Here is an 11866-nt window from a genome sequence, read left to right on the forward strand (position 1 = left end):
GTGTACATTAAAATATTAACCAATAAAATCTTTAAACATCCTCTCTCATCCACCTATCCCTTCAAATAAAATTGTTTCTCTCCCAAACTGACATCCTATTAATTTGCACTTTTGAATGACCTAGTAGTAGTACGTATAGTATAGCATATTATCAAGAAAATAAAAGTCCATTTCATGAATGGAAATTATATTCTATTCTGAAATTTCAGGGATTTTTCAGTGTTCCACTGAATTAATTGTTCAGTGTTCATTTTTCTTTGCTGCTGTAAACACTGAAACTGGCCACATAGTCATTTTAAAGTCACCAATGCAATTCATGCAGTCACTGCTTAAACATTTAACCCGTTTTTGCAAATTAAAAACTGCAGTTATTTTCTCCTGCAAAAAAAAGTATGGGAGCACACAGCTCTACGTAGCTCATGTATATAGCTGAGCTCAATAATATTCCAACAAAGCATGCACATATCATGGATCACTATTTACCTTTGGTTAACAAAATGTAATATCAAAACAAAAAGGAGAATTGCAGGCAAGACTCAGAGTGAAAAAAGCGCTTGCAAAGTCTTCTTCTGACGAAATTTGCTGTAGACCATGACACAGCAAAGCCGCATTGCTGCCCTCTATAGGTCATTTGTAGAACTCCACTGAGTGAGCTAAATCCTTACGTAGAGTCCAGTTCCAGACTCACGATTCAGTCACAAAACACTCCAATATGCTATTTTCATTTACTTGCCACGGTGGTTGGTAAGTTGAGCAAAGTCACCCACCACAGCATAAAATCACTAGCATCTGGCTGATGGCTGATGCTAATTTCCAACCCTGAAAGAGGATAAGTGTGGAAAAACCACAAAGCTGTAGTTATGCTCAAATGCAGTCATGCTAAGGTGCCTCTCATTATATTTTTCAGTTATGCATAACATAACCTAGAGTAAAGTGCTGCTTGTTTATTGGGCACCAATTAAAAAGTTGCATGCTGTTGCTGTCTGGGATTCTTTTGTATGCTTTCATATACATTTAAGATTCACCATTGGTTGGAGATTAGAAAAGGCAGGTGAGAGAGTGGTTTCATTGTAGACATTTAGTGTTTTATTAGCTATTTAGTGTATTTATTCTTCCAGAACACTACCCTTACACCTCCACTTTTAACTTGTATAAAGTAGCTAATAAATTACATGTTTTCCCATGAGATACACACATTTGTATCTGTGCTCACATAAAAACATGCACCCACATAATATCAAACACAATGCCAATATGAAAATCAAATCACACAACCCTGAACACACAAGAACAACCATACAAACTCATGCTTTCATTTACAATAGCTCATAATTATTAAACTGCACATGGCAATCTGCTACAGTGCAAAGATCATTAGTCAACATCAGTAATTATGTGACACTGTTGATCTCAATAGATAAATTCTCTTGATTGCCCCTGGCACAAGGTTGTGGTCTGCATCTACTAACTACAGGGTAGTGTTCAGCGCAGTGTCTCACCAAAAGATGTCCCTCAGCAGGGAGGATGTATGTCATCCTGCTGCCACAAAATGTTACCATTATCACAACACTGGAGAACAAACTATTTAACTACAGGTTGCTTTGCTTCATTTTAACACTGTATGCAAGTCTAGCACAAGTTAACGCAGTTAACGAGACAATAACTTACGGGCTTTAAGCAAATGGGTTACAAAGCTTTCACTCACACAAAGTACTGAACAAAACATGTAGTTTGCTACTAGTATTGCATTTGGGTTACGAAGACGTAAAACTAAGCCATATACAGATCCATCAAATGGTATAAGGTTGAACCAATCTAGAAGTCTGATCAATACTGTGTGTGTGTGTGTGTGTGTGTGTGTGTGTGTGTGTGTGTGTGTGCGTGAGGGAGGGGGGGCTGGCACTAGTATTGAACCAGATTCTCTCTCTCGTGTAGTTGTGAATGATGAGTCATTAAGGATAAAGCTTTGATATTTAACATAGGACTCCATTTAAAGCCTGGATACCATTTAAAACCCATAGAGACTGCTGCTACATCTCACACACACACACACACACACACACACACACACACACACAGATAGCTGAATACGCAGACAATGCACAGACATACACACACACACAAGGGCGCACACCCTAATCGATCAAAGTTGGAGGTGCAGCCACTATTTTCATTCATCCAGAGTCTCTCCAGGCTCCTGCTATTGATTCTCTCTTAGCGTGTGTTTAATTCACAGCAGAGTATGCCGACCACAGCCTCCGCTTCCCACACCTCTCTCAGTGTTTATCGACCATTTAGCAGCACTACATCTGCGCTCAGTGCGTGTATTTTCACCATGGCTGTTTTATTACAGTAGTCACAGTATTATATTATTTATAGTTAAGTGTAACTGTTGGAAGAAGAAAAACTTTCATCTCCAAAGGGTGAGAATATTATCTGAATTTCCGTTTGATGCCTGTGCAGTTCTAAAAATCTACAAAGGGCTTGGATAGTATTTTTTCGGGCCTTTTCTAGAACCTGCTTTTTGGCTCATTTGGCATGAAAACTGAGAAAATTTACCAGTCAATTTTTTTTTTTTTTTTTAAATCAGCCATGAAAGTGCATCATGCGTTATTTGACTTAAAATAATTACCTCAATTTTTGGTATGTAAACACATCTTAAGCATCACTTTAAAGAGACAATTTTGAATAGATAACAGATTTGCAACTTTTATGGTGAACTTTTTCAAAAACAAACAAAAAAAAAAAAAAACACTATCAATGAATTACACTGTTGCCCTTTCAGACATGTCTTGTCATCTCTGTTCTTAAAATCCTCCGACTAAAACTAGGCCTCCAACTTCTTATGCCATCAGCGTGCCACAGCTCAACAACAGCACTGGGATCAAACTCAGATATGCATGGAGATGAGAGCTGCAGAATAAGAAGGTCAGGGTGTGTCCTTGCTTTTAGGTTTGAGCGCCTGTCTGATTTGACCTGCTTCATCTCCTCAACCAGTCATCTGTTGAAGTAGGGCCCGTCAGGATAAAGGCTGCTTTATGCTCCATTGTGCGTTCACAATGCTCATGGCATGGCACGGTGTCTGCGAGGGCTATGAATGCTTCTTGCGGTTGAAACATCTCAAATGAAATCTTGAGTGTGTCATGTACCCTCCATAAGGTCACTGAGCCATATTTATTATTCTGCCAAACCCAAAATTTGGCTGCATTTGGTGCATGGCGGGTGTCAATTTTAGATCCTGACCTGACCGGTGATTTTGAATGTTTGGCCCTTTTACTAGAATTTACCTACATTTTACATTTCAACAACCCATTTTTGTGAGTCATGCTGGGGTACTAAAGATTATACAACATGTTATCAAAATCTCTGTTTTTAAATTGGAAGTATTGGTTGACACTAGATGTGGCCGATATAGACTTAAAATAATATCACAATGTTTAATAAATTAATTTGCGCTAAAAATATTCAAGATGATATTCAAAATGAGAAGATGCCCCAACCCCTGAAATTCTTTCACCTGCGATTCCATTTTCACAACAGCCAGGTGAGCTGCGTTGGGTGTTAATGACGAAATTAACGTGGTACTGAATGATGCCTCTTTAGTCCAATAAGCTGTCATAGTGAGACATTTAAGGTGCCAAAAAGGTACCTACTTTGATACCCAGTTCTACTAATAACATAATAACTTTAAGACTGTGTGTCTGGGCAAACCAAAGTCCCGGATACATGTTCACAGTGACCACAAAGGGGGGCTGAGAGTGATGTGAAACTAATGGCACTAACGGGAAACCCTAACCAGGTTTAATTATATTTGGGTGGCCGTTAAAATACATGGGTGGTGTGGAAAACACCGAACTGATTCCTGTCCAGAGGCTGATGCTGCTCTGTGTGTTGTTGTGGTGATAGACGCTGTAGGCTGTGCGGTAAGGCATGCAAAAGCATCAACATGTCATCATGCTGCTATATCGTTGATATCATGATATGACTTGTGTACAAATTTATAACAGTATACCAGCATACCTGAACAAGCGTAAATTATATGTATCAGTTCGGGACGAATATGTTACAGCCCACTGAAGGCTAAATCACTAAATCTAAACAAATACTTAATCTAAATAAATACAGAAGGCACCTATGGTACCATCATATTTTTGGACTTTGGCATCAACTTGGTACCAAAGTATGAGTTCTCGTGACATCCCTATAGCCCTATGCTTCTGTTGCAAACAATGCCACTTTTAGGAAAACTTTATTATGGTGAACAATGGTGTTGAGAGGGTTTGAAGTAAATCTTTATTTCGTAGTGGAACTGAGGGAAGCCAATGGCTGGATAAAAGGTAGGAAAATGATATCGGAGTTCTAAAGTAAGACAGTGTGCTGTGGGAAAAGATTAGCAGAAATGTGAAGTATACATACCGTATTGACCCGAATAAAAGACGACCCTGATTTTAAGACGACCCCTCTTTTTCAAGACCCTTTTTTGGAAAAATACTTTTTATATGGATATTCTGCCAGGAGTGGACTTACCATTAGGCAAAACTAGGCGGTTGCCTAGGGCCTCAAGTTCCTGAGGGCCCCATAAAACTCCTCATACACTTATGGTTAATCCAGTTATTACTTATTTGCGCACATTAATTATGTTTTTGATTAAAATACTTTTGCTAAAATGCCAGCAGAATGCTTATCGTATTATGTGTGTCTCGGGGCCCCTGTTTTGTGTGTTGTCCTCTCATCTCAGAGGGCCCCATGCCTGCCTTTGCCTTGGGCCCCAAATTTCTTAAATCCGCCACTGCATTCTGCAACACCAGCCCATGCTAGCTTTGAACTCAGTGCGGGGTATGTTGAGCTCTGTGGCAGCTTCAAGTGCTTTTTGCTGCATCACAGCCCTCATAACGGGCAGTCCTTCACTAAGTTTCTCATTCACAAAATCGCACACCCTCCTGTCAGTCTCGTTGAATCGACCAGTTTTTGGACCACAAAAAGCCCTTCTCTGGCTGTGGGCATTTTTCTGAGACTGCCACCGTCTCACATTGCACTCATGGCCAGGGTTAAGGAGTTAAGGGATGTTTATTTACCTTGACAGTTTTGGAGGTAACTTCAGAAAGCGTCCAACTGACAGCCGGAGCGGCATGTCAGCTGGCTGCTACATTCAACCGGGTGGCGGCGCACCGGCCGGCCCACCTGATGGTCAGGTCTGCCGGATCTGACAGGTGCGCGGCGCACACAGACTGCCATATATACCTTTCATCATAAATCAGCTTTTGTTTATATGCGGTTGCAGTAGCACCATGGACAGCGACACAGACAACATGGTTGATTATTGATTGCGCGACGCGGCCATTCGCCGGTAATCGCGCTGCGCATTAAATGATTTTGCGGAGGCAGGAGGAAAGTTGCATGATTTACGTTGTATCCACGTTCGCCCGCTGCGTGCGTGACCGTGCATGTGCTCGTGCATGAACGCCCGTACCGTGCTGGAGCGCACCCCTTCCAACCGCGCCAGAGCGGGGGAAGTGTACTGTATTCAAGCATGGAACATATGCAAGTACAATACATGTGTATTTGCTTAGACCCCCAATATAAGACGAGGGCGTTTTTTCAGGGCATTTTCAATGGAAAAAATATCGTCTTATATTCAGATCAATACGGTACATTGTGTAGATGTTACGCTGAACATACAAAATCACTGATATTTAATAGCTTTAAGAACTATTAACCATAATCATAATTAGGGCAGCAGTGATACTGTAGGTAACAGTGGCTTACACCACAGTGGAAGCTGTGTGTTTGTGTGTGAAATAAGTCATCCTGAAATCACGTGCTGCTTCTATCCAGTATGAGTGAGAAGTCTTGTGACTGTAGCCCCTTGTTAAGGTCTCTCTCTCTCTCTCTCTCTCTCTCTCTCTCTGTCGAGAGAGAGAGAGAGAGAGAGAGAGAGAGATCTCGAAACCGCTTGTCCTCGTAAGGGTGGCAGGGGGTGCCAGAGCGTATCCCAGTGCTCACTGGGCAGAAGGCAGGGGAAACACCCTGGACACCCTGATCCCTGATAGCCGATGTGTTTGTCCAATCACCCAAACCTAGTAAATATAATAAAAAATGTCAATAACTATCGAAAATTTTGTCCCAATGTAATAATTTTTGGAAAAGTCATACCCAGCTGTACATTTAAATGCACGTATGCAGTCAGCACCGAGACTGCCTGATTGTGTTAACCAGCTGGATGAGGCTCAAACGTTGCTGCTTCAGCCAGTCGACATCCACAGAGTGCTCACTGCTCAGGAGAGGTTTGTATGCAAGAGATTTGCTCGGGTTAGACGGAGCCAGCATTTAATTGCAGTTTCTGAAGTTGGATATTCAAGGAGCATATGCCACGCTCTACTCTACAAACTTTTAATATAGTTCAACGGCACTGTGGTAGTATTTTTTAAGAGGAGATTTTATCCCTTTTTTTATAATAAAAAAATGTCCATTATTTCACTTCGGCAGACAGTAACAAGTGTGATCAGTGAACTGTATATTTGCAGCTAGATTGTTTTTGGGGGTACATTTACTTTTTATTGCATACAATTCTCTCCTGTCTCTACTGCACAAAGGCAATTTACTGCACTCAATGTAACCCCTGAGTAATTATATTAGCCCTTTTGATGTTTGACTAAAGTTTTATCAGACCTCAAATTCTCCAAGGCATATCCAAAGCAGTTTCTTTAAAGATGCAAAATCATCAGTAGCTGCTTCCCTGTGTGACTCCTGCCATAAATCTTGAATCAAGCTGTTATACCATCAGATATGAAGCATGCCTTTTCATAAAAAAAAAAAAAATAGGCAGGAATGTGAGAATTACAAGCCTGTTTTCATCTTAAAGGCCAATGCAAGTTTTCACTGTGTCCCACTTGCATCATTTTTAGCAGTGTCTGCTGTCCCTTCTGATTGTATGTATCAAACATCCTTTCCCTAACTCCCTGCTCTCTCTCTCCCTCTCCTCTCTCTGCCACACCCAGACCCTCCACTGTCCACTATCAATATTTCTATGTTTACATAACTAGTGTTTGTGACAAAAATAAACTAGCAAGAAGAAAATTCACCATTACAAATTAAGCTTTTACAGGAATATACCTTCATATATATTCCTCATATTCTTCATCCAACAAAGTGGCCTCAATCCTCTAATGTGTGACAACAACCTACAAATGTTGTAGCTATTATTGAGCACTGCATTTTCCAACTGGTTTTAGAGGATCAGGGGGACGGCTGAACTTTGTGGTTTAATCCACTACCTTATTAAAATAACTTATTTCTTTATAAATCTCACACTGCAACAAGAAGTGAAACTCAGTCACTAATTCCCCTTGACCACAGAATAAACATAATCCACTTTCCCTGAGCTGCCAGGTCTGCCTGGGTCGTCCTGTTTCTATGGCCACCAGGTATCCTTTGAGTTATACCTTGTCAGGGATTTCTACAACAATGGTCAGACAACATGCCACTGTGTGCTCACTGTTTAGCTCTCTCTCTCTCTCTCTCCCTCTCTCTCTCTTTTTCCTTTCCTCCTCCTTTGATGGTAAAACCGAATCAAGGAGAACTACAAGGACAAGATCTGGAAGAAAAAAAAGAAAATATGGCTCTCTTCGCTGCTTGTTGCCGTAGAGACCAGCAGAGAGCAAGAGATGAATCTGTGGAATCTTCTGAATGTGTGTGTATGTATGTATGTGCATGTGTGTGCATGTGCGTGTGCGCGCACCAGTGTGCTGAGGAGGGTTCTTGTGTGGGTGTGCAGAGAAGAAGGCTGGCTTCTGACACAGCAAAGGAAAATCTTTGTACACAGTGCATCAGTGCATAACCCCCCACCCCCCCACCCCTTTTTTTTTTCAAAAATAAATTCTTTCCTGACGCTCAAATTCACAGCCAATTCTTACAAAGTCGCAAGTGACACCATCGTCTCCTGCAGGTGCTCTAACCTGACTGATATCCAACAGAGTGCCATCATAGCAACGTATGCTCTGTTTTGCTCGTGCGGACATAAAACAGTGTTAAATAAGCTTTTCTTTGGAAACATGCAATTAGACTGAGCATGTAACAGTGCATGTAACAGAGACTGTAGAAAAACACAAAGAAACAGAATGATGAAAAGGCTCGCTTAACATGACGGCAATGTTTTGATACAGTGTACACAGAACCTTGCTGAAAAGACCATTATTAGTTAATTTATGTTTCTACGACTAGATTTATTCAACCTCAATTTTATCAGGCCAGATTTAGTGACTTGGTTATGGACACATTCTTTGATTATTATTGCTTTGATATCACTCATAACATTAAATAATATCATGACATTTTTTTCCATGAATCACACCTTTATGTTTCATTTGACCAAAAACACTGAAACCTTTTGTAACTGCAAGCTAACCATGAATAAAAACACCAACTGTGAGCCACAAAAGATCAATGCTATGCATTTCAGTTATGCTTGCCTGTGGTTAGTTGTACTAAGTTTGAGATCCATGAAAAAAGCAGCAAAATACTCTTGCTGGACAATGCTTTAAATCAACATGATCATCCCCTACGAATGATACAAAATAAATTGGATCCATGCTGAAATCTAGCCTTTAGGGCTGGAGCATGTGAGTGGGGTGATGTGGTAAAAGAAAAGAGGAGAGGAGAAACGAGGAGTGGAAAGGAGAAAGTATTTTAAGATGTACTTTTAAGAGAGCTGAGCAAACAGGGAAGGGAATAAGGGATGCCACATTTCCCTCCACAAGAACCAGTCAAACTGATAGATATAAAAAGAGAAATAGAGGTAGAAAGGGCAAGATAGAGAGGGATGCCTGGGAATCTCCATACCTGGCACCACTGACCCAATCTTCATTCTCCCACTGGAACCACTTTACCTGGAGTAGTTGTAGAAAGAAATGAATTTTAACCCTTTGAAGGACCTATAGTATAAAATTAAACTATCTGACTCGCCCCCACACAAACGTAGAACTTCCTGAGACAAGGACACAACTTTTAACGAAAATGTACTTCCCTAACTATACGCTAAGACACAGAGAATTCTTTTGTAAAGACCCTAACATTAAAAGTCTTAAGTTTTTTAATTGAAGCCATAAGTCATGCAGGAGATTATGCAAGGCTAAAAATGCAACAATGATGTTATGCATTTAAAGGTACAATAAAACTGGGAACTAGCTAAACACTAACCTGCCAAAGCAATCATATCTACAGAGCTGCTGTGACCCTGTTATCTATGGTCACATAAAAGTTGAAAATCACCAATCCAAGAAACCACACAGCCTCCAGTGTTTATGTGCTGCTGGACTGGGACAAATCTGCCGTGTGAAGACCTGAACACAAGAGGCTAAATAAGAATATTCTGGAGGATGGGTTGGTTGATATAAATGATGCCTTAGTTTCACTTGTTTTGCTTGTCTGTTTTGTTTTGGGGTTTTTTGGCCTTATTTACTTGTTGTTACAAAAATGTCAAATTCATAGTCTAACTGAAGCATAAAGACAACTGTATGTCAACTGTATGACTGTGTTTTATAGTTGAATAAATGTGGCTGAATTAACAGTTAAGGCCTACTTCTGAAAAGACTGAAGTAAGAAATGTTTTGATTAAACATTAATTTAGTTAATTTAGTTACCTATTAAGCTACAAGTTAAAAATGTCAAATTCATACTGAAGTCAAATTCATAACTGAAGCATAAACAAAACTGTATGCCATGCTGTGTTTGATAGTTGCATAAATGTGGCTAAATTAACAGTTAAGGCCCATTTCTGAAAAAAACTGATATAAAAAAATTCTTTTTGTTTAACATTAACTTAAGTTACCCAATAGCTAAAAGTTAGCCTAGCATTAGACTAGCAAACGTTACATAGCTCGCTAGCTAGGTTGTTTGGTATCTAGCTAGCTGTTGGGCTTTTTAGTAAAAATGTCATTTCTTTAGGAGACCGGCTCAATGTGGATTTTATTTTGCCAATAAAAGTCGTCCTACTTACTAAAGAAATCCACATGAGGAGTAACTTTTGGTCGTTCTGAGCGGTTTGTCACAGAAATGTGTGTTGGTCGTCATCATGTTACTGATGTGATGCTGCGTTCAGGAAACTCGTAAATCTGGACGACTCTGGTAGATTTCTACAAAGCCTTATGTTTCACTCCCCCAGATTTTTTTTTTTTTTTTTTTTTTTGGTCATAACTTGACAGTGGATCTGAAAGTTAAGATTCGTGTTTGTTATGTAAATTTCAGTGTTACAGTGATAGAGGGGTGAGAGTCAGCAGACCCATGGCAAGTCAGTCACAGGTCACTGAGAGAAATCCACAAACAAGAGTTATTTCTTAACCTTTAAATAATGTAACCACATTTTTAATGTTGCAGTCTGACGTCAGCAGCCTGTGGAGCTGCTGGCTGTTGACGCTCAACTTAACCTTTCTTTCTTTCTTTCATTTCTGCCTCAAGAGCAGAAATTTCAGGGATTTTCAGTGAGCAGAACTTAAAATAATTGAAAGTCCAGTCTCCAAGTGGCCTGATCTACTGTGAGAGAGGTTTTTGAGCTGCACATAGCAATAAAATACAGTTTCACCAATTAAAAAAATAATTTTGTGACCCACAATATTGTGTTACAGTCCAGTTATAGTTTACCTCATAAAAATCACAAAGGCACATCCTGGCAGAAATGGACCAACAACAAAAGAGCCAGTCAGGAAAGCTATGCTTTATTCACATTAACATGCCTACTACTGGATACATCTTAATTCTGTAATCTGACTAAATATATAATATGTACATGTGTAAATAAATGCATTCATCCCATAATTACAAATATTACAAATTATGAACAATGGAGTAAAAACTGGAGGTTGATATACAAAACCACAGAATTAAAAATAATAGATTGGACATGTTTTTGTTTTATTATGACGCTCAAGATGTTATTCATAGAATTTGGACGATGTTGCCATGGAAATGAGTTGATTTAGAAAACTAGAAAATGTTGAGGAACGCTCTATCCGTTCTACCTCTGTATATAAAACAGACTGTTGCAAAATAGGGTGGAAATACAGTTAAGCACTGTGAAAATATCTGTTGAAGAAATTAAATAAAATGGTTTGCATTATAAAAGCCACTTATATCAATTACACCGATAAAATCTGCTATACATTTAGAAAATACTGAAGCCAGACTTTATACAATGAAAGACTGGATCCTTTCTTCAAAATGACAGTGCTATAAAAAATGAATGTGTATAGAATGAAATTAAACCAGTTCTAAAGCAACCATAGCTAGGAACATATCCCAGTATTATAAAGACTGAGAGGGAATTACTTGGAATAATTGAACTGAAATGAGATATAGCTCCGCTTTTTGTCTACTGATTAGCCCCAAAATTACATTGGAACAAATTTGTCACACAAATGAGATGCAGAAAGAGATGGGAGGGATGAGGAGACAGAAACTGAAACATGGTGATAGAGAGGAAAAAGAGCGAAGAAGAGGCAGAAAAAAAATGTGGCTAGAAGAGTGCGAGAAAAAACGGACAAAGGCACACAGAGAGAAATGGCATAATCTGCACATAGAGACAAACTCCCTTGACTTTTAATATGGACATGCACTCTGGTGCGCTGCAGTCTCTGTGTGTGTGTTTATGTGTGTGTGTGTGTGTGTGTGTGTGTGTGTGTGTGTGTGTGTGTGTGTTCACAAACTGTGTCTCCATGGTTACTGATGTGGCAGAGAATCAAGGCTTCACGTTGCCTTGAGGGTAACCTTGCCTTTGACAAGTACACACAGCTGCACCCATCTTTCTTTATAGAGAGGCGGGAGGTGGCGCCTCTCCATTCTCAGCAGAAGTTGTTCTCTCTGTCTATCTGTGTGG

General features: G+C 39.7%; 1 protein-coding gene across 1 annotated transcript in view; it reads right to left on the reverse strand.

Annotated features, from left to right (window-relative positions):
• Positions 1-10693: 10693 nt before the first annotated feature.
• rab38a (RAB38a, member RAS oncogene family) overlaps positions 10694-11866 on the reverse strand; it is a 12650-nt gene continuing 11477 nt past the window's right edge. The window contains exon 3 of the mRNA XM_030066728.1: positions 10694-11866. This exon is cut by the window's right edge and continues 258 nt beyond it. The gene's annotated coding sequence lies outside the window, so the exon portion shown is untranslated.

This window comes from Myripristis murdjan, chromosome 13, assembly GCF_902150065.1.
Source record: "Myripristis murdjan chromosome 13, fMyrMur1.1, whole genome shotgun sequence".
Lineage (NCBI taxonomy): Eukaryota > Metazoa > Chordata > Actinopteri > Holocentriformes > Holocentridae > Myripristis > Myripristis murdjan.